Source organism: Pseudophryne corroboree, chromosome 3, assembly GCF_028390025.1.
Source record: "Pseudophryne corroboree isolate aPseCor3 chromosome 3, aPseCor3.hap2, whole genome shotgun sequence".
In the NCBI taxonomy this organism is placed as follows: Eukaryota; Metazoa; Chordata; class Amphibia; order Anura; family Myobatrachidae; genus Pseudophryne; species Pseudophryne corroboree.
Genome location: NC_086446.1, coordinates 90,437,279 through 90,455,426, shown reverse-complemented (window position 1 = coordinate 90,455,426; position 18,148 = coordinate 90,437,279).

Below are 18,148 nucleotides of genomic sequence, written 5' to 3'. Positions count from 1 at the left end.
CCACACATGGCCTCCTCCACAGTAATACCACACATGACCTCCCCACAGTAATACCACACATGACCTCCCCACAGTAATACCACACATTGCACCCCAACAGTATTTCCACACAGTGACTCCCACAGCAATTAAATATATACAAATTCACTGGGCCCTACATGGGAGTCAGTGGACATGAAGCTCCTGTTTCCCTCTCCCTGCCAGACACTGAAGTTTATGCAGCCGGAGAAGCAAGGAGCAGCACGGGGTGAGAGAACGGGCAGTTCATATTTCACTCTCCATGCCTCCACGTCTGCAGTGTATGCAGCCGGAGGAGCAAGGAGCAGCACGGGGAAGAGACAGCTGGCAGGTGAGCGGGCTGGCGGGAAGGTGACATGGCATGTGTGAGTCACGCTGCGTCTCATAGATTACGGGCCAGCGCAGTCAAAACCAGATAGTCAGCAGCTAGGCATCAGGCAACTGTGGCAGCACATCTGAGAACCGCAGGCGACACACTAGTGTGCCGCGGCACATCGGTTGAAAAACACTGGCATAGGGGGTAGATTTAATAAAACTTCTAAAAATTAAAAGTGGAGATGTTGCCTATAGCAACCAATCCGATTCTAGCTCTCATTTCTCTTTTGCAATCTATCTAGAAAATTATAGACAGAATCTGATTGGTTCCTACGGGCCAACACTTTTTTGTACATTTTAGTCAGTCGACCCCATATATATCGCCACGAAGCAAAACCATGCAGTGATGTTACATGTGACATCTGTGTTGCATTTAGACCTGGCACAGAAGAAAATTCCAGTCATTATCAGTATTTGTGCATCTCCCCCAGCAATCGGCCCACCGCCTTCATTTCCTTGCATAGAAAAGTTGAATCTGGTAGCAAAACAAAATATAGAGCATCACTCTTTGCATCCGACTGGAAGTGTTCCCATAATTGTTTATAATGAGCTGAACGCAATGCATTGCTGTACATCCAGAGAGTAACGATGTTAGTTTGAAGCATCTAATGGGGTAGATTTTGGTATGTGCTGGATGAGCAAGTTGAGAAGTGAAAAATATCCTCCTATGTTCACCATTGGAATCTGATGAAATCATGTATTCTGCTTGATGAAACGTGCCTCCATATCAGTATTAGTTTGGAGCTTATTTAATAACTGCCAGTTACATTTTTCCTTAGTTGTGATTGGATACGCTGGAGCTCTGAAGGCGGATGTGGACCAAGAAGTAGAACTGTTGGGTTAAGTGATAAGTGTAATAAATGCCAAATGTATTCACTTGAGATCGCTTACAGTATACCCATCAACACATAGGGGTATATTTACTAAAATTCGTATTTTTCAGAATGAGGTTAAAGTTCAAACACGAATGACATCGAAAGTGTAAATTTGCAACTTTTTGAATTTATTACGACTAATTTACTAAGCTGTCGTATTCTGCATTTTCGTGTTTTCCGATGTCGATGTCATTTTTTTGGCAGTGTTTTACGGGAGTGAATAGTAAAACACTGCCGACATTAACACAATGAATCTCGGCCGGATCTGTGAGATCCGTGCAGGGCTTCATTGTGCACCTTTCATTAAAAAAAAAAAAATTGTTAAAAAGCAAAAAAAAAAAATGCGTGGGGTTTCCCCCCCCCCCTAAGCAAAACCTGCCTCGGGATCTTTGAGCCGGTCCTGGTTGACAGAATATGGGGAAAAAAATGACAGGGGTTCCCCCATATTTCATCAACCAGCACCGGGCTCTGCGCCTGGTCCTGGTTCCAAAAATACGGGGGACAAAAAGAGTAGGGGTCCCCAGTATTTTTAAAACCAGCACCGGGCTCCACTAGCCAGGTACATAATGCCACAGCCGGGGGACACTTTTATAGTGGTCCCGGCGGCCCTGGCATTACATACCTAACTAGTCACCCCTGGCCGGGGTACCCTGGAGGAGTGGGAACCCCTTAAATCAGCCCCCCCCCCCCTCCAGCCACCCAAGGGCCAGGGGTGAAGCCCGAGGCTGTGGATGGGGGGCTGATAGCCTTTTGAAAAAAATAATAATATTGTTTTTAGTAGCAGTACTACAAGTCCCAGCAAGCCTCCCCCGCAAGCTGGTACTTGGAGAACCACAAGTACCAGCATGCTGCGGAAACCCGGGCCCGCTGGTACCTGTAGTACTACTACTAAAAAAATACCCCCAAAAAAACAGGACACACACACACCGTGACAGTATAAGTTTATTACATACATGCACACCTCCAAACATACATACTTACCTATGTTCCCACGAGGCTCGGTCCTCTTCTCCATGTAGAATCCTTGGGGTACCTGTGAAAAAATTATACTCACATAATCCAGGGTATCTTGTTTTCTTTGTATAATCCACGTACTTGGCAAAACAAAAAAACGGAAACCCGACCACGCACTGAAAGGGGTCCCATGTTAACACATGGGACCCCTTTCCCCGACTGCCAGGACCCCCCCTGACTCCTGTCAAAGAGGGTCCCTTCAGCCAATCAGGGAGCGCCACGTCGTGGCACTCTCCTGATTGGCTGTGTGCTCCTGTAGTGTCTGTGAGGCAGCACACGGCAGAGATACAATGTAGCGCCTATGCGCTCCATTGTATCCAATGGTGGGAACTTTGCGGTCAGCAGTTGACCGAAAGTAACCTCACCGCTGACCGCAAAGTTCCCACCATTGGATACAATGGAGCGCATAGGCGCTACATTGTATCTCTGCCGTGTGCTGCCTCGCAGACACTACAGGAGCACCCTTATTTCCCGTGCAGCTGCCTTCATAAATGTTCTTCTGAATCCCTGGGGAATGTTCTGTCACAGGTGACATCTACTATGAAGATCTGTCTAAACTGTTATCGTACAATATGTGTATTGCAGTTATTACTAGTTACCAGCCCGTCAGAATGAGGGAACAACATATCAGTAATGTCAGCGCCGGCAGCTGAGCACGCCTGAATGGAGCAATACTTGAATTGTTCTCTCGAGTGCCAGCTAGTGGCTGCCGGCACGCAAACACTTGAATTCCCCCCATTACAAGGTGAGGAGCAGTGTTAGCAGTTTTTTTTTTTATGCTGTGAATGTTTCATTCAGTATTAATAATTTAAGACATATTCCATCTGTGAAGTATTAACTGTTGTGCAAATAGTGTACCTGTCAATCTTTCATTATTATTATTATTATTATTTATAAGCAAATGTGAAGGATATAAATGCGTTTTTACAAAGCTCTCTGCTTATTTCCAGAAACAGAAAGAAACCGCGCGCTAAACTTGTAGTGGCTGCTCAGATAGATGTACACAGTGGGGGTCAGACAGACCGTGTTGCGGTGCACAGCGCAGTTTGCCGGTGGCGGCAAACTGCACATGCACAGTGGCTGCTTGGACTCGCACATTGCTGTCACAGTCCTGATGCATGCGACCGCAATGTTATTGACAATGCTGGCCGTTATCGGGGCGGTGACGTGTAATTGGGGGCGCTGGGCGGGCTGGGACCGTTTTCGGGCCGGTTGCGTTTTGTCACGCGCAGCCGCTCCGATAATAAAAAAAATGGCCACTGACAGCGCAGATGGCCTGCAGTGCCAGGGGTCAATCTTAGTTCCGATGCGTTCGCAATTAGATTGCGAATGCATGTGGCCTCACACATGCGGGTCGGCCCTTGGCATGTGCAGATCTAGATACGTATACAGCCATCTGCATTCATCTCTGAACAACCCTCTGTGTACATAAACTTCCCCTATTCAGAGCCCTCTGCACCTCCATCTATTAACCAGAATGTCACCAGATATGGAATGGAGACTGATTAGGAGATGGAGAGCAGGACTCTGCTGTGTCCTCTGTCAGCTGCTAGGACTGTTGATAAGATGGGTCCAGTCTCAAACTGCAAATGATCCCAGCAAGGTACAGATGGCCTTCTTCAGGGATAAATTGTATTTCTGATTATACATTATGGGGCAGATTCAGTTCAATGGCAGTTACGGCAAGCAGATTCTGTTCGGGGCTCCATTGACTGCAAGCAGAATCTGCCTTCTATAGTTACCACACAGAAGCCGCAGGGACCAGGGGTGCATTTAGGAGTCAGGCCGCCCCTAGGCACAACATTATCAGTCGCCCCCTATCATGTTACTGCCCCCTTCATGTTGGGACCTCAGGACTGCCAAATCAGCACCAATCTCGCCCCCCTTCCACCACTACAATTTACTGACCATTGCCCCCTCCTCCCTCGCCGGTTACAAAATAAAAACACAACTTTGTAATGACAAAAATAATAAGATTTTAAACCTACCGGTAAATTTTTTTCTCCTAGTCCGTAGAGGATGCTGGGGACTCCGTAAGGACCATGGGGATAGACGGGCTCCGCAGGAGACATGGGCACTTTAAGAAAGTCTTTAGAACTGGGTGTGCACTGGCTCCTCCCTCTATGCCCCTCCTCCAGACCTTAGTTAGAGAAACTGTGCCCAGAGGAGACAGACAGACAGTACGAGGAAAGGATTTTGTTAATCCAAGGGCAAGATTCATACCAGCCACACCAATCACACCGTATAACTTGTGATAACTACCCAGTTAACAGTATGAAAACAACAGATCATCAGTTCAAGACCGATGCAACTATAACATAACCCTTATTGAAGCAATAACTATATACAAGTATTGCAGAAGTAGTCCGCACTTGGGACGGGCGCCCAGCATCCTCTATGGACTAGGAGAAAAAGATTTACCGGTAGGTTTAAAATCTTATTTTCTCTTACGTCCTAGAGGATGCTGGGAACTCCGTAAGGACCATGGGGATTATCCCAAATGGGCGGGAGAGTGCGGATGACTCTGCAGCACCGATTGAGCAAACAGGAGGTCCTCCTCAGCCAGGGTATCAAACTTATAGAACTTTGCAAATGTGTTTGATCCCGACCAAGTAGCAGATCGGCACAGCTGTAGCGCCGAGACCCCTCGGGCAGCCGCCCAAGAAGAACCCACTTTCCTAGTGGAATGGGCCTTGACCGATTTAGGTAACTGCAATCCTGCCGTAGAATGCGCCTGCTGAATCGTGTTACAGATCCAGCAATAGTCTGCTTTGAAGCAGGGCCACCAAGCTTGTTGGCTGCATACAGGACAAACAGTGCTTTCTGTTTTTCTGACTCTAGCCGTTCTGGCTACATAAATTTTCAAAGCCCTGACCACATCAAGGGACTCGGAATCCTCCAAGTCACGTGTAGCCACAGGCACCACAATAGGTTGGTTCATATGAAAAGATGAGACCACCTTTGGCAGGAACTGAGGACAGGTCCGCAATTCCGCTCTATCCATATGGAAAACCAGATAGGGGCTTTTATGTGACAAAGCCGCTAATTCCGACACTCGCCTAGCCGAAGCCAACGCTAATAACATGACCACTTTCCAGGTGAGATATTTCAACTCCACCGTCTTAAGTGGTTTAAACCAGTGTGACTTAAGGAAACTTAACACCACGTTAAGGTCCCAAGGCGCCACCGGAGGTACAAAAGGAGGCTGAATATGCAGTACTCCCTTCACAAACGTTTATACTTCAGGGAGAGAAGCCAATTCTTTTTGAAAGAAAATGGATAGGGCCGAAATTTGGACCTTAATGGAGCCTAATTTTAGGCCCAAATTTACTCCAGTTTGCAGGAAGTGAAGGAAACGGCCCAGATGGAATTCTTCCGTAGGAGCATTCCTGGCCTCACACCAAGAAACATATTTTCGCCATATACGGTGATAATGTTTTGACGTTACGTCCTCCCTAGCCTTTATCAGCGTAGGGATAACCTCAACCGGAATGCTTTTCTCTGCTAGGATCCGGCGTTCAACCGCCATGCCATCAAACGCAGCCGCGGTAAGTCTTGGAACAGACAGGGCCCCTGTTGCAACAGGTCCTGTCTTAGAGGAAGAGGCCACGGATCTTCTGTGAGCATTTCCTGCAGATCTGGATACCAGGTCCGTCGTGGCCAATCTGGAACAATGAGGATTCTTATTCTTATTATCCTCAACACCTTGGGTACGAGAGGAAGAAATACAAAGACTGACTGGAACACCCACGGTGTCACTGGGGCGTCTACAGCTACTGCCTGAGGGTCTCTTGACCTGGCGCAATACCTCTGTAGCTTTTTGTTGAGGCGGGACGCCATCATGTCTACGTGTGGCAGTTCCCACCGACTTGCAAACTGTGCGAAGACTTCCTGATGAAGTCCCCACTCTCCCGGGTGTAGGTCGTGTCTGCTGAGGAAGTCTGCTTCCCAGTTGTCCACTCCCGGAATGAACACTGCTGACAGTGCGCTTACATGATTCTCCGCCCAGCGAAGAATTCTGGTGGCTTCCGCCATCGCCACTCTGCTCCTTGTGCCGCCTGTCTGACTGGATCAGAACCGGTTGGTCACGAAGAAAGGTCTCCGCTTGACGCAGGGCGTTGTATATGGCCCTTAGCTCCAGGATGTTGATGTGAAGACAAGTCTCTTGACTTGACCAAAGACCTTGGAAATTTCTTCCCTGTGTGACCGCTCCCCAATCTCGGAGGCTTGCGTCCGTGGTCACCAGGATCCAGTCCTGAATGCCGAATCTGCGGCCCTCGAGAAGGTGAGCACTCTGCAGCCACCACAGGAGTGACACCCTGGCCCTGGGGGACAGGGTAATCAACCGATGCATCTGTAGATGTGACCCGGACCACTTGTCCAGTAGGTCCCATTGGAAAGTCCTCGCATGGAACCTGCCGAAGGGAATGTCCTCGTATGATGCCACCATCTTTCCCAGGACTCGAGTGCAGTGATGCCCTGACACCTGTTTTGGTTTCAATAGGTTCCTGACAAGAGTCATGAGTTCCTGGGCCTTTTCTATCGGGAGATAAACCCTCTTCTGGTCCGTGTCCAGAATCATGCCCAAGAAAGACAGACGAGTCGTAGGAACTAACTGCGACTTCGGGATATTGAGAATCCAGCCGTGTTGCTGTAACACTTTCAGTGAAAGTGATACGCTGTTCAGCAACTGCTCTCTTGCTCTCTCTTTTATGAGGAGATCGTCCAAGTACGGGATAATTGTGACACCTTGCTTGCGCAGGAGCACCATCATTTCCGCCATTACCTTGGTGAAAATTCTCGGGGCCGTGGAGAGACCAAACGGCAACGTCTGAAATTGGTAATGACAATCCTGTACCGCAAATCTGAGGTACGCCTGATGAGGTGGATAAATGGGGACATGAAGGTATGCATCCTTTATGTCCAGAGACACCATAAAATCCCCCCCCTTCCAGGCTTGCGATGACCGCTCTTAGCGATTCCATCTTTAACTTGAACCTTTTCAAGTATAGGTTCAGGGATTTTAAATTTAAAATGGGTCCAACCGAACCGTTCGGTTTCAGGACTACAACCATGGTCGAGTAATATCCCCTTCCCTGTTGAAGGAGGGGAACCTTGACCACCACCTGTTGAAGATACAATTTTTGTATTGCATTTAACACTATCTCCCTTTCTTGGGGAGAAGCTGGTAGGGCCGATTTGAAAAATCGGCGAGGAGGCACCTCCACGAATTCCAGCTTGTGACCCTGAGAAACAATTTCTATTGCCCAGGGATCCACCTGAGAGTGAACCCAGATGTGGCTGAAAATCCGAAGACGTGCCCCCCCTGGGCCGGACTCCGCCAGTGGAGCCCCAGCGTCATGCAGTGGATTTTGTAGAGGCCGGGGAGGACTTCTGTTCCTGGGAACTAGCTGTGTTGTGCAGCTTCTTTCCTCTGCCCCTACCTCTGGCAAGAAAGGACGCACCTCGCACTTTCTTGTTTCTTTGTGATCGAAAGGACTGCATTTGATAATGCGGCGCTCTCTTAGGCTGTGAGGGAATATAAGGCAGCTGTAGCTGTGGAGACTAGGTCCGAGAGACCTTCCCCAAACAATCTCTCACCCCTGTAGGGTAAAAACTCCATATGCCGTTTTGAGTCGGCATCACCTGTCCATTGCCGTGTCCATAGGACTTTTCTGGCAGAAATCGACATAGCGTTTATTCTAGAACCCAGTAGACTAATGTCTCTTTGAGCATCTCTCATATATAGGACAGCATCTTTTATATGCCCCAGGGTCAATAAAATAGTACCCTTATCTAGGGTAAGTACTTTTACTGCATGCTATCTGCAGGATCCCTGAGGATAGCTGTTAAGTCAGCTCTACCTTTTGGGTAAACGTGTCAATCCACCCTAGGGGAAGATTCCACTCGTATCCTGACCCTAATAGGGAAAGGATACTCCCTGAGAATTCTTTGTGGGAATCTGCAGTTTCTTGTCTGGAGATTCCCGCTCTTTTTCTTCATGAGAGAAGGGAAATTTACCTCCGCTTTCTTCCCCTTAACCATGTGTACCCTCGTGTCCGGGACAGATGAGTCATCAGTGATATGCAAACCATCTTTTATTACAATAATCATATATTGAATACTTTGCTGCCAGTTTTGGCTGTACTTTGCATTATCGTAGTCGACACTGGAGTCAGACTCCGTGTCGATATCAGTGTCTATTATTTTGGATAGTGAGCGTTGTGAGACTCTGAAGGTCTCTGCGACATAGGGACAGACATGGGTAGATTCCCTGTCTGTTCTCTAATCTTTTGTGCAATAAATTTACCTTAGCACTTAATTTCACATATCCATTCAGGTGTCGGCATTGTCGACGGAGACACCACACACACACACACATTTGCTCCATCTCCTCCTTAGGGGAGCCTTTTGCCTCAGACATGTCGACACACACGTACTGACACACCACACACTCAGGGAATGCTCTTTCTGAAGACAGTTCCCCCACAAGGCCCTTTGGAGAGACAGATAGAGAGTATGCCAGCACACACCCCAGCGCTATATTACCCAGGAAAAAACACAGCAATTTAATGTTTACCCAGTAGCGCTGTTATTATCTGCGCCGAATTATGTGCTCCCCCTCTTCTTTGAAACCCTCTCATCTACCGTGGTATAAGCAGGGGAGAGTCCGGGGAGCTTCCTCTCAGCGGTGCTGTGGAGAAAAACATGGCGCTGGTGAGTGCTGAGGGAGAAGCCCCGCCCCTTCGGCGGCGGGCTTCAGTCCCGCTAAAAGTGTAAAATTGGCGGGGGCTCATGCATATATACAGTGTCCAGCTGTATATATGCTCTCTTTTGCCAAATAAGAGGTTTATATTGCTGCCCAGGGCGCCCCTGCACCCTTACAGTGACCGGAGTATGTGAGGTGTATGGGAGCAATGGCGCACAGCTGCAGTGCTGTGCGTTACCTCAGTGAAGATCATGAAGTCTTCTGCTGCCTCTAAAGTCTTCTTTTCTTCTTATACTCACCCGGCTTCTATCTTCAGGCTCTGCGAGGGGGACGGCGGCGCGGCTCTGGGACGGACGGCTAGGGTGAGATCCTGCGTACCAATCCCTCTGGAGCTAATGGTGTCCAGTAGCCTAAGAAGCAGCACTTGCACTCAGAGACCTCAGTCCCTCGATGCAGGGAGTCTGTTGCCAGCAGGCTCCCTGAAAATACAAAACCTAAACAAAATACTTTCTGTCAGCAAGCTCAGGAGAGCTCACTGAAAAGCACCCAGTCTCCACTGGGCACAGTATTAAACTGAGGTCTGGAGGAGGGGCATAGAGGGAGGAGCCAGTGCACACCCAGGTCTAAAGACTTTCTTAAAGTGCCCATGTCTCCTGCGGAGCCCGTCTATCCCCATGGTCCTTACGGAGTCCCCAGCATCCTCTAGGACGTAAGAGAAAATAAGAATAACCTGGTCTCAGCTGGCCATTGGACTTGCAGGGCTCTCAAGTGATCATGCTGTGCTGTGCCCCAGCAAGTGTCATCCCTAGCCGCGTGCCTAGTGGGAAATCCACCACTGGCCGGGACCCGTGCTGGCGGCTTCTGCTCCTAACTGAATCTGCCCCTTAGTATAACCAGCTTCTACGCCAAGACCTTCTGACTTTTTATTGTCATTTATTAACAGCTTTTAATGTGAGTTTTCCGTGTTCTCTACTAGAGTTTGAAAAACTGGCCAGCTCTTTATTATAAAAATGTATGTATGTATATTATATGTATGTATATCTATGTGTGTGTGTGTGTGTGTATATATGTGTGTGTGTGTGTGTGTGTATATATATATATATACACATATATATATATATATATATATATATATATATATATAAACAGAACAAAAGCAGCGGCACTCCGGGGCTTGTTGTGATGAAATTCTTGTATTTAAGACATAACAAACACTGTTATTCCAATGTTTCGGGGCCCGTAGCCCCTTTGTCAAGGTGAGTGTAATGAGAAGTGAACAGGGTACTTACATTAATACCTGAAGAATCCCGCCAACGTGAAGTGAAGAGACGCCTCCGGTAGCTCCTTCCCAACATGACCCTCTCCAGGAGGGACACAATGCTCTGCTTCTGGACTTTTCTCTTATTTTATAATTGCCGGCACCTGTGTTGAACAGGTTAATGGATAAGAAAGGTGTCTCACTACAGGTGACAGCAATCATACAGTAAGAGTGAAGTCCAGGAGCAGAGCATTCTGTCCCTCCCGAAGAGGCTCATGTTGGGCGGTATGATATATATATATATATATATATATATATATATATATATATATAGTTAAAGGTTTGCTTCATAAAGTATGACCGCATTCGGCTGCTCTGTCAAGTTGCTTCTTTTTCCTCATAAATGTCACCTCGCATTTGTTCAGCAAACACAGCTTCCCTGACCACTAGCTAAGCCCAAACTGGACCCTCAGGCATCCGGCCACTAACTGGCATCAGTAGTTCCACCCACTGGTTCCCACAAACCTTTTTACCCTCACACAATTCATTTATCAAACCAATGTAATGCAGCATTAAGTATTACCTTTGCTGTAGCAAGGAGCAGGAATCTTAATCCTACCTGCCCCTTGTCCTAGGGAGTGAGTACTGTGTTGAAGTCAAAAATATTATTGTCACACGCACCAAGTACAAACACCACACAGATGGCCTCCGCGCGTGTACTTGTTCCGCCGTAAGTGCACATGCCCGCAATCTGCGTGTAATCGCTCACGCGGTAGTGCGTATTAGCGCGTGGTATGAGTCATTACGGTAGCATATGTATTTGCACGAAAAAGCGCCAAAGACATATCTCATATTTAATCCACATAGTGCAAAAAGTACACATTGCCCACATGCACCACACCAGCGAGTTATACTTGTTTAAAAGGTACAATAACAAAGGGATTCACATTTACAGGATATGAGGGGACAGCATTAGGTTAGGAGGTGGTGTTTGGTATCCAGCTGTAGGGTATTTTAAGGGCAACATTCCAGTAGCAGTTTGCAGAAGATAGCACACTCCTGCGCATAGATATGCGCAGGAACAGAATATTAATATTATACTGTATTTACTGTACTCTGATATTCGGCGGGAATCCAGTGGAGACCAACTGCAAGTACATCTGGACCAGGCATCGCCCACCTATTCAAACCAACCTATGACCCCTCCTGTACTGTAAATGACCAGCCCTTTGACCTATAGGTGAAGACATTACAGTTTCTATTGTATTAAGTTTTAGCCAAATGTATAAAAAGCCAAGCTGCCTGGCCGGTCACTCTCTCTGTCTGAAGGTCATCTAGCTTGATTGACTGAGCACCGGGACAGTGTGGCGCTGGCGAAACAAACGTATGTACCATTGATTGTAGCCTCTTTTATTGTGATTGTATTGTTATTGTAACCCCCTTTTTGCAATTATATGTTGGTGGGTCGGATCCCAGCATTTTATATACAATTGGTGTTGTGTCTCTTTCCTGCTAAGGTTTAAAGTGTATTTCAGCCACACGTGTAGCTGCATTGTGCTTACAGCGTGTCGGTGTGTGTAAAATTATATGTACATACAGCTAGAGATAAATCTCAAACTGTATATATATCTGGCGCTGAAATGCAATGTATAGTAATAATTTACCAGATGGTGATCAATAAAAATCGTGACCTTTAGGGCTGCTGAGCAAAACAGCTGGTTAGGCTGAACAACTGATTGAAGTACAAAAAAGGAAGAAATGCTCTGCGCACCAAAAATCACTTGAAATTAATTAATTGATTAATTAAGTGCAGTCTAGCAAGGAGAATGATTGACTCAATGAAGCTTGACCTTTTTTTATAAAGAAAAGTATTTTATAAAACAGTTAATGACACAGAACAAAGTATATGAGACAAACAGTATATATATATATATATATATATATATATATATATATAGCAGTTTAAAAACCGGAGGTTTTCACCTCTTGCATGTGTAAACAGAAACACTGTATCTAACTTTTATAAACGTGCTGTTTAAACAGCATACAATGTATATAAAATGCAGATCAGATATCTTAAGTGAAAGAGGCTCTTTACAGAGAGCAACAATTGATTCTGACACTGGCGTCCCAGTGTGGAATCATATAAAATGTCCACAGATGGCTCCACAATATGAAATTATTAGAAGCAAAGCAAACGGTAATAATTACCCCCGTGCTGATTCCTGAGATGTAATGCAGAGTCCTGTATGCATTTGCACGAGGAGAATGTAAAGATTTGTAGTTGCTGCCACAATGGTAATTAGAGGACAGACTTGCTGGAATACTTATTCTCCGTTGTAATAGCCATCAGTTGACCATCAGATGATGACATATAGGGAGTTTCCCAGCAAGGGACGTGATCCGTATGGCTATCGGTAACAGCATGAAACGGCAAAGCCGCTGATGGCTGGCGCCGCACTGGTCTCACAGCGGAGATCCGTCTATATCCAGCTGATCGCAGCGGGATTCTGATGCAGAAATGCCGTTAGCAACTGGACTCCCTTTAACCTCACTGCGGAGGTATGAATCCTGTAGGTCACTTGGCTTAGATGTGGACAGAACCGGAGTATCAGGACCGAGATGGTAGGAGCCCGTCTGTGGAGTAACAGATATCCACTGCACTGAACTCGTAGAAAGGGGCGTGTCGGTGTGTGTGTACGCTAAGTGAGTAAAAAGTACGTAGGTTAAGGATTACATCCAACAGCCACAGCGGCTCTAATTTCAGTGTAAAAGGTATTGATTTTCTGTCCTGTAGGTTAATCAACATTAACAACTGCTCTGAGCATCAAGACATGGCAATGTACCCTCTTTGCCGCTATATGTATGTGTGAATATATATATATATATATATATATCGGCATGAAGTACGGCACATGCCGTGCGCTGGCTTGGTGGGTATATAAGGTGTGTGATAGGCCATCTGCACATATATCACTCGTTGCTGTCACAGGTAAAAGGGATGATTTATCCAAGTTGCAAAAAGGGATGATTATCGCCTTTCAGGTCAAGCATGGTAGTATTTCTGTAACAGCGCAGTTTTTGATCTGCTCTTGTGCTGCTGTGGTGAAGGTGTATTGTGTACTGGGCAGGTGGCACAATTGCGAATAAATGTCGTGGAAGCTGCGAAGCACCGCGTGCCATTGATGTGAGAGGTGAATGTCGGCTATGAAGGTATGTGAGGGCCAACCGACACTACAGTGGAGCAGCTCACCATCAAAATGAACCTGGGGGCTACCAGATGTGTCTCTAAAATGACAGTAAAGCCCATCTAGCTGCTGTCCATGCTGCACATGGCGTTTACTCTGGCTATTAGCTGGTTGTTATAATAATGTGACTCGACTGTGTGTAATATATATATATATATTATATATACGTGTGTGTGTGTGTGTGTGTGTGTGTGTGTGTGTGTGTGTGTGTGTGTGTGTGTGTGTGTGTAAAAAGGAATCTTTGGCAGTCTGGATAGAAGTAGGTGCATCAACCTGGGTACCCTCTTTGGGAGAAATAAAGATAATGGTTCCTGAAATTGGAGTATAACAACCCCACACAAAATTGGAACAGGTGGCATGCCAAGGATTTTAATAAGTTATGTTGTGTAACGCATGCATAAAGTGAACCGACATTTCAAGACACCTTGAGGAAAAGACCCTGTGTGGTCTTGAAATATTGGTTCATTTTATGCATGCTTTGCACAACATAACTTGGAGTACCGCATGTTCCTTCCAGGTGGGAGGGTGTTATACTCCTCCTAATTCCAGGAACAATTATTTCTATATCTCTTATATCAGGGATGGGTAACCTTCGGCTCTCCAGCTGTTGTTGAACTACACATCCCAGCATGCCCTGCAACAGTTTTAGCATGGCCAAATAGCAAAACTGTAGCAAGGCATGCTGGTATGTGTAGTTCAACAACAGCTGGAGGGCCAAAGGTTCCCCATCCCTGTCTTATATACTAGTAAAGCAGGGCCGTAACTATGTGTGTTCCAGGTGTGCCTGGCACACAGCGCAGTTGCCCTTAGGGCGCAACGGCCAGCGGCATGTAATGAGTCAAATTGACTCATTACATGCCACCTCTGTTGTGTGCCGTGCGCCGCGCTGGAGAGGAGCGAGCAGCAGCCACGCCAGGCAGCGGAGAAGGAGGAGGGGGACTGGAGCCGCAGCAGCGCTATTTCATTGGTAGTAAGCGCCGCTGCAGCATCCCCTCTCCTTCCGTATAGGCTGCCCGGCGCTGCTGTGAATGCTGGGATGCGGTTCCTCCATCCCAGCATTCACAGCGGAGCTGGGCAGCATATACGGAAGGAGAGGGGAATGCTGCAGCAGCGCTTACTACCAAAGACATAGCGCTGCTACGGCTCCTGTCCCTCTCTCTCCTCCTCCTTCTCCAATGCCTGCACCGAGGGAGCTCCCAGCATGAGGAGCCTGTCAAGCGGGGAGATGGTAAGTATCTCTTTCTTTCTCTTTCTCAGGGGGACACCATCTGCCGTAATGTGTAAAAAGGGGGACGCTGGCTGCTGCAATGTGTATAAAGGGGGACACCGTCTGCCGTAATGTGTAAAAAGGGGGACTGGCTGCTGCAATGTGTAAAAAGGGGGACTGGCTGCTGCAAAGTGTAAAAAGGGGATGCTGTGTGCCGTAATGTGTAAAAAAGGGGACGCTGTCTGCCGTAATGTGTAAAAATAAGGGGACGCTGTCTGCCGTAATGTGTAAAAAAGGGGACGCTGTCTGCCGTAATGTGTAAAAAGGGGGACTGTCTGCTGTAATGTGTAAAAAGGAGGCGCTGTCTGCTGTAATGTGTAAAAAAGGGGACGCTGTCTGCCGTAATGTGGAAAAATAAGATTTTACTCACCGGTAAATCTATTTCTCGTAGTCCGTAGTGGATGCTGGGGACTCCGTAAGGACCATGGGAAATAGACGGGCTCCGCAGGAGACTGGGCACTCTAAGAAAGATTTAGTACTACTGGTGTGCACTGGCTCCTCCCTCTATGCCCCTCCTCCAGACCTCAGTTAAGGAAACTGTGCCCGGAAAAGCTGACATTACAAGGAAAGGATTTTGGAATCCAGGGTAAGACTCATACCAGCCACACCAATCACACCGTATAACTTGTGATAAACTTACCCAGTTAACAGTATGAACAAACAACAGAGCATCAACCAATGGATGCCAACATAACATGACCCTTTATTAAGCAATAACTATATACACACGTATTGCAGAAAGTCCGCACTTGGGACGGGCGCCCAGCATCCACTACGGACTACGAGAAATAGATTTACCGGTGAGTAAAATCTTATTTTCTCTAACGTCCTAGTGGATGCTGGGGACTCCGTAAGGACCATGGGGATTATATCAAAGCTCCCAAACGGGCGGGAGAGTGCGGGTGACTCTGCAGCACCGAATGGGCAAACACAAGGTCCTCCTCAGCCAGGGTATCAAACTTGTAGAATTTTGCAAATGTGTTTGAACCCGACCAAGTTGCAGCTCGGCAAAGCTGTAATGCCGAGACCCCTCGGGCAGCCGCCCAAGAAGAGCCCACCTTCCTTGTGGAATGGGCTTTCACTGATTTTGGATGCGGCAATCCAGCCGCAGAATGAGCCTGCTGAATCGTGTTACAGATCCAGCGAGCAATAGTTTGCTTTGAAGCAGGAGCACCCAGCTTGTTGGATGCATACAGGATAAACAGCGAGTCAGTCTTCCTGACTCCAGCCATTCTGGTTACATAAATCTTCAAAGCCCGGACTACGTCAAGCAACTTGGAATCCTCCAAGTCACAAGTAGCCGCAGGCACCACAATAGGTTGGTTCAAATGAAAAGATGACACCACCTTTGGCAGAAATTGCGGACGAGTCCGCAATTCTGCCCTGTCCATATGGAAAACCAGATAGGGGCTTTACATGACAAAGCCGCCAATTCTGACACACGCCTAGCCGAAGCTAAGTCCAACAGCATGACCACTTTCCACGTGAGATACTTTAGCTCCACAGACTTAAGTGGCTCAAACCAGTGGGATTTCAGGAAACCCAACACCACGTTAAGATCCCAAGGTGCCACTGGTGGCACAAAAGGGGGCTGAATATGCAGCACTCCCTTAACAAACGTCTGAACCTCAGGCAGTGAAGCCAGTTCTTTTTGAAAGAAAATGGATAGGGCCGAAATCTGGACCTTTATGGACCCTAATTTTAGGCCCATAGTCACTCCTGACTGTAGGAAGTGCAGGAATCGACCCAGCTGGAATTCTTCTGTAGGGCCTTCCTGGCCTCACACCAAGCAACATTTTTTTTTTTTGTCTGTCACGTCCTTCCTAGCCTTTATCAGCGTAGGAATAACTTCATCCGGAATGCCTTTTTCCGCTAGGATCCGGCGTTCAACCGCCCTGCCGTCAAACGCAGCCGCGGTAAGTCTTGGAACAGACAGGGATCTTGTTGCAACAGGTCCTGTCTGAGAGGCAGAGGCCATGGGTCCTCTGTGAGCATTTCTTGCAGTTCCGGGCACCAAGTCCTTCTTGGCCAATCCGGAACAATGAGTATTGTTCTCACTCCTCTTTTTCTTACAATTCTCAGCACCTTTGGTATGAGAGGAAGAGGAGGAAACACATAGACCGACTGGAACACCCACGGTGTTTCTAGTGCGTCCACAGCTATCGCCTGAGGGTCCCTTGACCTGGCGCAATACCTTTTTAGCTTTTTGTTGAGGCGGGACGCCATCATGTCCACCTGTGGCAGTTCCCGTCGATTTGCAATCTGCGTGAAGACTTCTTGGTGAAGTCCCCACTCTCCCGGGTGGAGGTCGTGCCTGCTGAGGAAGTCTGCTTCCCAGTTGACCACTCCCGGAATGAACACTGCTGACAGTGTGCTTACGTGATTCTCCGCCCAGCGAAGAATTCTGGTGGCTTCTACCATCGCCACCCTGCTCCTTGTGCCGCCTTGGCGGTTTACATGAGCCACTGCGGTGATATTGTCTGACTGGATCAGAACCGGTTGGTCGCGAAGCAGGGACTCCGCTTGACTTAGGGCGTTGTATATGGCCCTTAGTTCCAGGATATTGATGTGAAGGCAAGTCTCCTGCCTTGACCACAGCCCTTGGAAATTTCTTCCCTGTGTGACTGCCCCCCACCCTCGGAGGCTTGCATCCGTGGTCACCAGGACCCAGTCCTGAATGCCGAATCTGCGACCTTCGAGAAGGTGAGCACTCTGCAGTCACCACAGGAGAGACACCCTTGCTCTGGTGGATAGGGTGATTAACCGATGCATCCGAAGATGTGATCCGGACCACTTGTCCAGTAAGTCCCATTGGAAGGTATGGAACCTGCCGAAGGGAATGGCCTCGTATGATGCCACCCTCCTTCCCAGGACTCGAGTGCAGTGATGCACTGACACCTGTTTTAGTTTTAATAGATTCCTGACCAGTGTCACGAGCTCCTGAGCTCTCTCTATCGGGAGATAAACCTTTTTCTGGTCTGTGTCTAGGATCATGCCTAGGAGAGGCAGATGAGCTGTAAGAACCAACTGCGACTTTGGAATATACAGAATCCAGCCGTGTTGCCGTTTCACTTCCAGAGAAAGTGATACGCTGTTCAGCAACTGCTCTCTTGATCTCGCTTTTATGAGTAGATCGTCCAAGTACGTGATAATAGTGACACCTTGCTTCCGCAGGAGCACCATCATTTCCGCCATTACCTTGGTGAATATTCTCAAGGCCGTGGAGAGACCAACGGCAACGTCTGAAATTGGTAATGACAATCCCGTACCGCAATTCTGAGGTACGCCTGATGAGGGTGGATAAATGGGGACATGAAGGAATGCATCCTTTATGTTCCGAGTCACCATAAAATCTCCCCCTTTCAGGCTTGCAATAACCGTTCT